Raw genomic sequence first — 11,218 nt, 5'->3', positions numbered from 1 at the left:
AACCTAGACATGGGTTTAGAACTGAATGCTATGGTGTATTACTTGGCTCATTTTCGTCATTCTCTTTTTTATTGTTTATTTATAGTACTTCCATTCTCTTTCCTATTAATAATGAAGATAATATAACGTAAATATACGTATAAATCAAGCAATTATTTATACATTTCATTATTAATTTTTCAGCCTGAAATGTTAAATTTTGTAATAAATTATAGAGGAACAGGCAAAGAATAAATGATAGTTTGTGCCAAAGGAGCCCAGCATCTCACTTCATTCTATTTATTTATTTTAAGGTTTAGTTTTCAGAATGGCTAAGATCAAAAATTCAGGTGACAGCAGATGCTGGCGAAGATGTGGAGAAAGGGGAACACTCCTCCATTGTTGGTGGGATTCCAAGCTTGTACAACCACTCTGGAAATCAGTCTGGCGGTTCCTCAGAAAATTGGACATAGTACTACTGGAGGATCCTGCAATACCTCTCCTGGGCATATATCCAGAAGATGTCCCAACCAGTAAGAAGGACACATGCTCCACTATGTTCATAGCAGCCTTATTTATAATAGCCAGAAGCTGGAAAGAACCCAGATGCCACTCAACAGAGGAATGGATACAGAAAATGTGGTACATTTACACAATGGAGTACTACTCAGCTATTAAAAAAATGAATTTATGAAATTCCTAGGCAAATGGATCGACCTGGAGGTCATCATTCTGAGTGAGGTAACCCAATCACAAAGGAACTCGCACAATATGTACTCACTGAGAAGTGGATATTAGCCCAGAAACTTAGGATACCCAAGATATAAGATACAATTTGCTAAACGCATGAAATTCAAGAAGAACGAAGACCAAAGTGTGGACACTTTGCCCCTTCTTGAAATGGGAACAAAACTCCCATGGAAGGAGTTACAGAGACAAAATTTGGAGCTGTGACGAAAGGATGGACCATCTAGTGATTGCCATATGCAGGGATCCATCCCATAATCAGCTTCCAAACGCTGACACCATTGCATACACTAGCAAGATTTTGCTGACAGGACCCAGATGCTGGGGCCTAGTAAACACACAAGTGGATGATCACAGTCAGCTATTGGATGGATCACACGGCCCCCAATGGAGGAGCTAGAGAAATTACCCAAAGAGCTAAAGGGAACTGCAACCCTATAGGTGGAACAACAATATGAACTAACCAGTACTCCAGAGCTCTTGACTCTAGCTGCATATGTATCAAAAGATGGCCTAGTCGGCCATCACTGCAAAGAGAGGCCCATTGGACTTGCAAACTTTATATGCCCCAGTACAGGGGAACCCCAGTGCCAAAAAGGGGGAGTGGGCAGTTAGGGGATTGGGAGGGTGGTTATGGGGGACTTTTGGGATAGCATTGAAAATGTAAACGAGGAAAATACCTAATAAAAAAAAATTAAAAAAAAGACTTTATAGTGTGTGTGTATTTGAGGTACATAAGTTTCTGTGTGTGTCTGTGTATTTGGGTATCTTGCCATCTGTTTTGTTTTATATATATATATATATTTGTCTCTCTCTCTTCTCTCCCTATCTCTCTGAGGTTTTTATACATATGTGCGTGTTCATGTACATGTGTCTGTATCTGTGTGCATGTACCTGTGTAGTCCAGAACAGGAAGTTGTATTCACTAGAGCTGAAGTTATAGGCAGTTGTGAGCTATGTGGCACGGGTGCTTGGAGCTGAATTTGTGTCTCCTGGGTGAGCAGAAAATACTCTTAAACACAGAATTATCTCTAATTTTAAAACTTCATTTTTGTTAACTATATTTCACTGGATTATGACCCTCTTTCTTTGCATCAGTTCTATAAGTCTACTTTCAATGATGTGAGAGCAGTGTGAATTAACTGTAAAAGAAACAGTAGCTCATGCTTGCCAGATCCCACCTTCTGGATCTTCATCTGTGAAATCTGTCCATAGGTAAGGTATGTGTGCATATAACTTAGGCTTGTATAAGCTCATAAAACAGCTTTATGCACCATTCCCAAATGTGTTCCCATGGTGACCTCTTTCAGAAATATCTTGCTTTTTTTTTTCTGCACACTGTGGCAGGTAGCTTTAGTCTCTGCCTGTCTTTGCCAGCTCCCTCTCCAGCATATGCCCATCCCTGATCTTACTCATTTCTGTGCTTCTTGCCAAGGTAATAAGTGCTAAGTAAATTCTCATCACTACTTAAATATACATTATTAATATTCAGAATGCCTGATCCATTTTAACATGTTTTTTTAAACATTCTGAATTTTTTGTTTGATTCTGAAAATTCTTTTAAATAACTTGCTTATTTGCCTATTGATTTCATGATATAAGGCTTTCAAGTTTCTTCAGTAATTTATAAATAATCCATTCTTAATTAAGATGTTGTGAATAACATCTGTTATTCTGTGACCCATATATTAATTTTACCTATTGTGTCCAAAATGAAGAAAATTCTTGTCCTACTTTCATTTCTCCTACTGTGATGAATATTTCTGAAATAAGAATATTTGGCTTATAATTCCTGGTTATTATCCCTTATTTTAGGAAATCAAGACTTAAACAAAACATACACATTTAATTCTGTTATAACTGTCATGTTGAAATGTTATATAGACTGCCACTGGGGACATTGTAGGTGTGACTACCATGTCACATGTGTGGCAGTAAGTGGCATAGAGGAGAGAATCTAAGTTTCCCTTTATTGTTTTCACCTGTGAACACCTGAATGGTCAGTAACCTTATACTACCTGAGGAAAAAGAGAGAGAGAGAGAGAGAGAGAGGAAGGAAAGAAGGAAGGAAGGAAGGAAGGAAGGAAGGAAGGAAGGAAGGAAGGAAGGAAAGAAAGAAAGAAAGAAAGAAAGAAAGAAAGAAAGAAAGAAAGAAAGAAAGAAAGAAAGAAAGAAAGAAAGAAAGAAATCTGAGAGGACCATCATTCAGGTGGCCCTTGACCAGGAGCCTGAGACAATTGCCTGGTGCAGCTCAGGTCTGGACAGTCTCCTAGTGTGGGGAGTAAGCCAGAGCTAGTAGATCTTAGAATATATATCAGCAGGACCTGGGCAGGAGCGAGCCCAATACAGACTACCCTCTGCATGAAGTCATGTGGTAAGTCCTGCTGAGGAGTGAGCTTGTCATAACCCTCAGACTATGAAAATGTTTCCGGAAAGGTTACTTGGAGAGAGGTGACCTTCATAAGTTAGGTTCCTAGGGTAAATGAGAGAACAGAAAGCTACGTGGTTTCAAGAACTCATTTCTCTGCTTCCAATTCCTACCATGGTAGACTGTAGTCTCAAACTGGAGCCAAATAAACCCTTTGGCTACAGAGGTGCTTCTGTCAGGTATGTAGTCACAGCAGTGAGAAAGTTACTTATAGAGAGAACCCAAAATCCAAATTCAGAAACTTGACCTGTCAAGCATGTTATCTTTCACAGAGTAAAATACTTCCATATGCTTCAAGTTTTCATGTCTCACACCCAGGCCTCAGTGTGAAAACTGAAGATATAAAAAGCCTACAGCATCTGAAAGAGGCAGAAGTGAGGCTTTATACTCTCACTAAGTGATGTCTACTGTTTTTCTTTTTGTTCTTCAGGGAACTTAGAATCTATTAGTGGTTTTAACTTCCAGTCTTAGCCTAGTGTTTTGGGTGTTACTGAAATTGTTAGCCTGATGTCTCCAATCTCTTCCCTCTCAGACTTATACATCAAAGATTATTGAGTAAGTAAATTGTAGGTAATATCAAGCCTCTGACCTCTCCTTGGCTTAAAATGCTGTGCTTTCATTCCTTTTCCTGGAATCCTTTTTACTCTTGCCACTGGAATGTGTCCCAATAACTCTAGTGAGGGACAGTAATGGCAACAGTTTTTATAAAGACCTATATCCCATGAGAAAATTGGGAAGCATGAGAAGTCACCAGTAAAAGGACATGGAGAACAGAGAATAGGTCTGGGAAGGAAATATTCACCCCACTTTTGCTGTGTGACAATCCTGATCAGCAAATTTATTCCACCATGGAAGTCCAAGATTTCTCAGGCGCCATTCTCTACACAGTCCCTGCAACTGTCTGACATAAAACCTAGTTTAATGATGATATTTGAGAACATTGATATCTTTTCTTACCTTTGCAGTTAATTCATGCATACAAGACACATCACTTTAAGTTGGTATGACCCTGATGTGTCTTACCTAGGGTCTTGTCCAATGAATGACAAGTGCTCAATTGGTGTCATGTTACTTCAAACTATCTCACATTTTAGTTCCCATTAACATTCATAATTTCATTATCTCGTTGAGCAGATCAATCAGGGGAAGACCCAAAGATGAGCACTAGCTCTTCTTTCTCCAGAAACAGCATCTTAAGGGCATTCAGAGAATATTTTCTTCAACAACAATAGATCCTACAAAACTATCCACAATGGGCAGACATTTCTATCTTGTCTTGGTTTTAAATTTCTGTTCTTTTACCTATGAAACAATTACAGTTTGATTTCAAATGGGAAATTTGATGTCTGGACATGACAAGTGTCATATTTATTCTGCCTCTTTTTTTAATATTTTTTTTTATTATGTGTTTTCCTCAATTGCATTTCCAACGCTATCCCAAAACTCCCCCATACCCTCCCCCACACTTCCCTACCCACCCATTCCCATTTTTTGGCCCTGGAATTCCCCTGTACTGGGGCATATAAAGTTTGCATGTCCAATGGGCCTCTCTTTCCAGTGATGGCCAACTAGGCCATCTTTTGATACATATGCAGCTAGAGTCAAGAGCTCCTGGGTACTGGTTATTTCATAATATTGTTGCACCTACAGGGTTGCAGATCCCTTTAGCTCCTTGGATACTTTCTCTAGCTCCTCCATTGGGGGCCCTGTGATCCATCAAATAGCTGACTGTGAGCATCCACTTATGTGTTTCCTAGGCCCCGGCCTAGTCTCACAAGAAACAGCTATAACAGGGTCCTTTCAGCAAATGCTTGCTAGTGTAAGCAATGGTGTCATCCTTTGGAGGCTAATTATGGTATGGATCCCTGGATTTGGCAATCTCAAAATGGTCCATTCTTTTGTCTCAGCTCCAAACTTTGTCTCTGTAACTCCTTCCATGGGTAATTGTTTCCAATTCTAAGAAGGGACAAAGTGTCCACACTTTGGTCTTCGTTCTTCTTCAGTTTCATGTGTTTTTCAAATTGTATCTTATATCTCAGTATACTAAGTTTCTGGGCTAATATCCACTTCTCGGTGAGTACATATCTTGTTAGTTCTTTTGTGATTGTGTTACCTCGCTCAAAATAATGCCCTCCAGGTCGATCCATTTGTCTAGGAATTTCATAAATTCATTCCTTTTAAAAGCTGAGTAGTACTCCATTGTGTAAATGTACCACATTTTCTGTATCCATTCCTCTGTTGAGGGGCATCTGGGTTCTTTCCAGCTTCTGGCTATTATAAATAAGGCTGCTATAAACATAGTGGAGCATGTGTCCTTCTTACCAGTTGGGACATCTTCTGGGTATATACCCAGGAGAGGTATTGCGGGATCCTCCAGTAATACTATGTCCAATTTTCTGAGGAACCGCCAGACTGATTTCCAGAGTGGTTGTACAAGCTTGCAATCCCACCAACAATAGAGGAGTGTTCGTCTTTCTCCACATCCTCGCCAGCATTTGCTGTCACCTGAATTTTTGATCTTAGCCATTCTGACTGGTGTGAGATGGAATCTCAGGGTTGTTTTGATTTGCATTTCTCTGATGATTAAGGATGTTGAACATTTTTTCAGGTGCTTCTCAGCCATTTGTTATTCCTCAGGTGAGAATTCTTTGTTTAGCTCTGAGCCCCATTTTTAATGGGGTTATTTGATTTTCTAGAGTCCACCTACTTGACTTCTTTATATATATTGGATATTAGTTTCCTATCTGATTTAAGATAGGTAAAGATTCTTTCCCAATCTGTTGGTGGTCTTTTTGTCTTATTGACAGTGTCTTTTGCCTTGCAAAACCTTTGCAGTTTCATGAGGTCCCATTTGTCAATCCTTGATCTTACAGCACAAGCCATTGCTGTTCTATTCAGGAACTTTTCCCCTGTGCCCATATCTTCGAGGCTTTTCCCCACTTTCTCCTCTATAAGTTTCAGTGTCTCTGGTTTTATGTGAAGTTTCTTGATCCACTTAGATTTGTCCTTAGTACAAGGAGATAAGAATGGATCAATTCACATTCTTCTACATAATAACAACCAGTTGTACCAGCACCATTTGTTGAAAATGCTGTCTTTCTTCCACTGATGGATTTAGCTCCCTTGTCAAAGATCAAGTGAACATAGGTGTGCAGGTTTATTTCTGGGTCTTCAATTCTATTCCATTGGTCTACTTGTCTGTGAACAACTCATTTCAGTTTTAAATCACTGCCACTGATGTTCTAAGAGCAAAGTTAGCAAGACAAATAAATTTTTGTCTAGAAATAAAAGATGTGTAAAATGCCAAGTGTTTCTAAGTTTTGATGTTGAAAGGGTAATTTTTTTTTTGTAAAATATTCCAGTTATTGCTTAGAAACATTTAGGCATGATAAGTAAAAGGAACAAGGTGTAGGGTGACAGCTCAATTGGTAAAATACCTTTACATGAACATTAGAAACAGAGTTAATAGAATCAACACAAAATGAGGGGGCAAAATGACTTAATGGATAAATGTACATGATGCCAAGCTTAAGGACCTGAATTTGATTCCTTGGACCCACAGGTTATAGGAAGAGAATTGACTCTAATATGTTGTCCTTTCACCTCTACATACATGATATGATACATACACATACATGCATATAGTATGCAATAAAGTGTTAAACTACTTAAAAGGTGGACTTAGTGGCACATGAGTAAAATTTTAGAGCTGATAAGCTGTTGACATGGAGGTCCCTGGGTCTTTCTCAATGGCCTGCCTGATAATATTGAGACTGATTCAAAACATCATGAATGACACCCTGTGGAGATCATCCAATATTGACTTCTAGCCTCTACCTCTATATATACATGTACACATGCACATGAAGATATACATATAGAACAAATTTTGCCTAATATTGACTTCATAACAGTACACTGACTTCAGAAATATGTCCTAACTTATATAACTGGATATGATAAAATGTGTGATTCTGAACACATTTTTATTAAATTCTGTTAACTTAAATACTAATTAACCATTTCTTCTTTGTCCCTCTTGTTTTATTACAAAAATTTAAAGGTGTTCTTTTGTCTATATTAATAGACAAAAGAAAATTGTTCAGCTTATTGAGTACTCATTTATATAATTATTTAATACATAATATAATAATTTATGTAATCTATTATAGAGCTATTATTTCCTCTTTGAATAAAATGAAACTCTGTATTTGTTTTCATTTATAAATTGAAAATAATATTCAGGTATACTTTTTGCTTTTCAGAGCCATGTTTAACATTGAGGATGTTGTCTATTCTTGGTGACATGGCAGACAAAAGACCTTGCCATGTAAACCTGAAGGCCTAAGATTATTGGACTCAAATTCATGCAGGATCCACATAAAGCTTGAAAGACAGAATCCATTCAACAGTGACTTAATGCTTGCAATACAGATGCCATGTTATGTGTACCCTCTCTGCTAATAGAGGGACCCATGGCTCCAGCTGCATATGTAGCAGAGGATAGCATTGTCAGATATCAATGAGAGGAGAGGCCCTTGGTCCCATGAAGGCTCAATGTCCCTGTGTAGGGGAATACCAGGGCGGGAAGGTAGTAGTGAATGGGTAGGTAAGGTAACACCCTCACAGAAGCAGAGGGAGGAGAGATGGGATAGAAAGTTCCTGGGAGGGAGGCGGTAAATGGGATAAAATTTGAAATGTAAATAAAGAAAATATCCATAAAAAATATTGAAAATAATGGTACTATCATGAAATCTCTTGACTTTGGCAACACAAGAAGAACTGCTTCTCCAACAATGAGTAACTTCCAGAGCCAAATACCACAGAGAGGTGATATATCAAAGAAAGGAACTGTCTCTCCTGTTGAACGAAAGCATACCCTCAGTAAGAATATAACAAGGTAGCTATTTCAGTCATCATCCATATACATGCTCATGGTACTGTTTTCTGAAGGATTTTTCTACATTTGAAGGAAAGAAAAATACATACATACATACATATATAAATTATTAGTATTGTATTTAAGGTAATGCTTAAATGTCTGAATTGTATCCTAGAAGAAAGCCCAAGAAGAAGATTCCTCACCTAGCCCACAAGGCAAAACCATCAGCTTATCTATCCTTTTATCAGCTGTATTTCACTAGGTATAAAATGAACCCTTCAGGGCTGACCATAGGACTCTTTTCCTTGAATCTTAGATATTTTTTAATATAGTGAAGAGATTGTTTAAAAATATGTATTTGGACCAAAGACAATTATCTTAACTGAAGAATGGTCACATAATTTGATTTACTAGTCATTGTAAGACAATAATAAAACATGATACAGTGCACTAATGCTTGGGTTTTTAAATTTTTGACTAGGACTGTGGTTATTGGATGCCAACAATAGGAAGTAAGTAAGCTCTTAGCTAGGCATTACCAATAAGTGATTCAAACATTTCAACTGTGAGTTTTCAAAAAAAATTGAAACTTTCAACATTTGACAGTAATTTAATAAAATGTGTTTTATAAATAAGTAATACTTTTTAAAGAAACATGTATTGAACTGGGGACATCACTTAGCTATGAACTCCTGTCCTATACACATGGAGACCTGCATTCCTTCTTTCTAGCACTTGTGAAAAAGCAAGGTGTAGAAGCCAGGTGTAGAGCAGACACTTTTGATCCCAACACTGGGGAGGCAGAGAAGGGCAGATCCCAACTTTGCTGGCCACCCAGTCTAGCCTACATAGCAAGTGATGCTTTGTCTTAAGGAACAAAATGGGTGGCCCATATGGAAAGAGAGCCAGGTGGTCCTCTGACATACGGTTTGTATGCATTCTTGTTGGCCATGGAAAAGGCCAATTATACTATAAATGCTTAAAGTTTTTATTACATTTCAGTCACAAAATACGGAAACATATTGGGATCTGTTCTTAAACACATTAGAAGACATCACCCAAAGTAAGACACAAGTGATTAAAAACACACAAGTGTCTATTAAGCTACCTGAGTTTCCAATAAAATCTGTGACAGAACTAAAGCCGCTACATTTGTCTTGGTGGTCAATATGGTCAATCTGATAGGATATAAAAACCTTCTTTACCCCTTCCGGTCTGACCAGCACAGGGTAGCTAGGGCGCAGAGTCGGCTGACATCTGCCAGCTACTCACAACACCAGCCATGGAATCTTAAGACTTCAGTTGATCCAGCCACCCTCGTGGCCAGAGGACAGGTCTCTGCCCCAGGCTAAACTTAGTCTGCATAGGTGAGAGTGTGCACCACAGAAGCTGACAGCTTCTGGAACAGTCGGGAGCCACAGAGTTACTAAGGCAGCACCCTTTTCGGGCCCCAGACATCCGGTCACCTTTCTGGCCAGAGGACAGGTGTCCACCCAGCCTGGGAGGCTTTTACCTCTAGATTGGCGGTAGCCATCTTGGTTCCAGGACTCCACCGAACATAGTCTGCACAAGTAAGAGTGTGCACCACACAAGCTGACAGCTTCTGTCACCTGCCAAAGCAACACAGCTTCTTGGAAAGGTCCTGTATTGGGACTTCATCTTCGGCCAAGAGGAGATCCAAACACCAGATATCTGTGCACCTTCCCTGTAAGAGGAGAGCTTGCCTGCAGAGCATGCTCTGACCACTGAAACTCAGAGGAGAGAGCCTGTCTCCCAGGTCTGCTGACAAAGGCTAACAGAATCACCAGACAAACAATCTCTAAACAGAGACAACTATAACAACTAACTCCAGAGATTACCAGATGTCGAAAGGTAAATATAATAATCTTACTAACAGAAACCAAGACCACTCACCATCATCAGAACCCAGCACTCCCATTTCGCCCAGTCCAGGGCAACCAAACACACCGGAAGACCTAGACCTGGATCTAAAAGCATATCTCATGATGATGGTAGAGGACATCAAGAAGGACTTTAATAACACACTTAAAGAAATACAGGAAAACCCTGCTAAACAGGTAGAAGACATTAAAGAGGAAGCACAAAAATCCCTTAAAGAATTGCAGGAAAACAAGACCAAACAGGTGATGGAATTGAATAAAACCATCAAAGACCTAAAAAGGGAAGTAGACACAATAAAGAAAACCCAAAGTGAGGCAATGCTGGAGATAGAAACCCTAGGAAAGAAATCTGGAGCCATATATCCGAGCATTAGCAACAGAATTCAAGAGATGGAAGAGAGAATCTCAGGTGCATAAGACTCCATAGAGAAGATCGGCAAAACAATCAAAGAAAATCCAAAATCCAAAAAGATCCTAACTCAAAACATCCAGGAAATCCAGGACACAATGAGAAGACCAAACCTACAGATAATAGGAGTGGATGAGAATGAAGATTTTCAACTCAGAAGACCGGCAAATATCTTCAACAAAATTATAAAAAAAAACTTCCCAAACCTAAAGAAAGAGATGCCTATGAACATACAAGAATCCTACAAAACTCCAAATAGACTGGACCAGAAAAGAAATTCCTCCCAACACATAATAATCAGAACAACAAGTACACTAAATAAAGATAGAATACTAAAAGCAGTAAGGGAAAAAGGTCAAGTATAAAGGCAAGCCTATCAGAATTACACCAGATTTTTCACCAGAGACTATGAAAGCCATAAGGGCCTGGACAGATGTTATACAGAAACTAAGAGAACACAAATTCCAGCCCAGGCTACTATACCCAGCTAAACTCTCAATTACCATAGATGGAGAAACCAAAGTATTACAAGACAAAAAAAAAAAAAAAAAAAATCACACAATATCTTTCCACGAATCCAGCCCTTCAAAGGATAATAACCAAAAAAAAAAAAAAAAAAAAAATACAAGGACAGAAATCACGCCCTAGAAAAAGTAATCCCTCAACAAACCAAAAAGAAGACAACCACAAGAACAGAATGCCAACTCTAACAACAAAAATAAAAGGAAGCAACAATAACTTTTCCTTAATATCAATGGACTCAACTCCCCAATAAAAAAACATAGACTAACAGAATGGTTACACAAACAGGACCCAACATTTTTCTGCTTAAAGGAAACTCATCTGAGAGAAAAAGATAGACACTACCTCAG

General features: G+C 38.6%; 1 non-coding gene across 1 annotated transcript; it reads left to right on the top strand.

Annotated features, from left to right (window-relative positions):
• Nucleotides 1–2,610: 2,610 nt before the first annotated feature.
• On the top strand, nucleotides 2,611–2,742 carry LOC115032485 (small nucleolar RNA SNORA17). Its single transcript, XR_003838155.1, has one exon. It is a non-coding gene; the product is annotated as a small nucleolar RNA SNORA17 (small nucleolar RNA).
• Nucleotides 2,743–11,218: the final 8,476 nt, after the last annotated feature.

The sequence above is a fragment of the Mus caroli genome, unplaced genomic scaffold (assembly GCF_978045245.1).
Source record: "Mus caroli unplaced genomic scaffold, Mus_caroli_1 scaffold_1, whole genome shotgun sequence".
NCBI lineage: Eukaryota > Metazoa > Chordata > Mammalia > Rodentia > Muridae > Mus > Mus caroli.
This window is presented reverse-complemented; position numbering and strand designations above follow the sequence as displayed.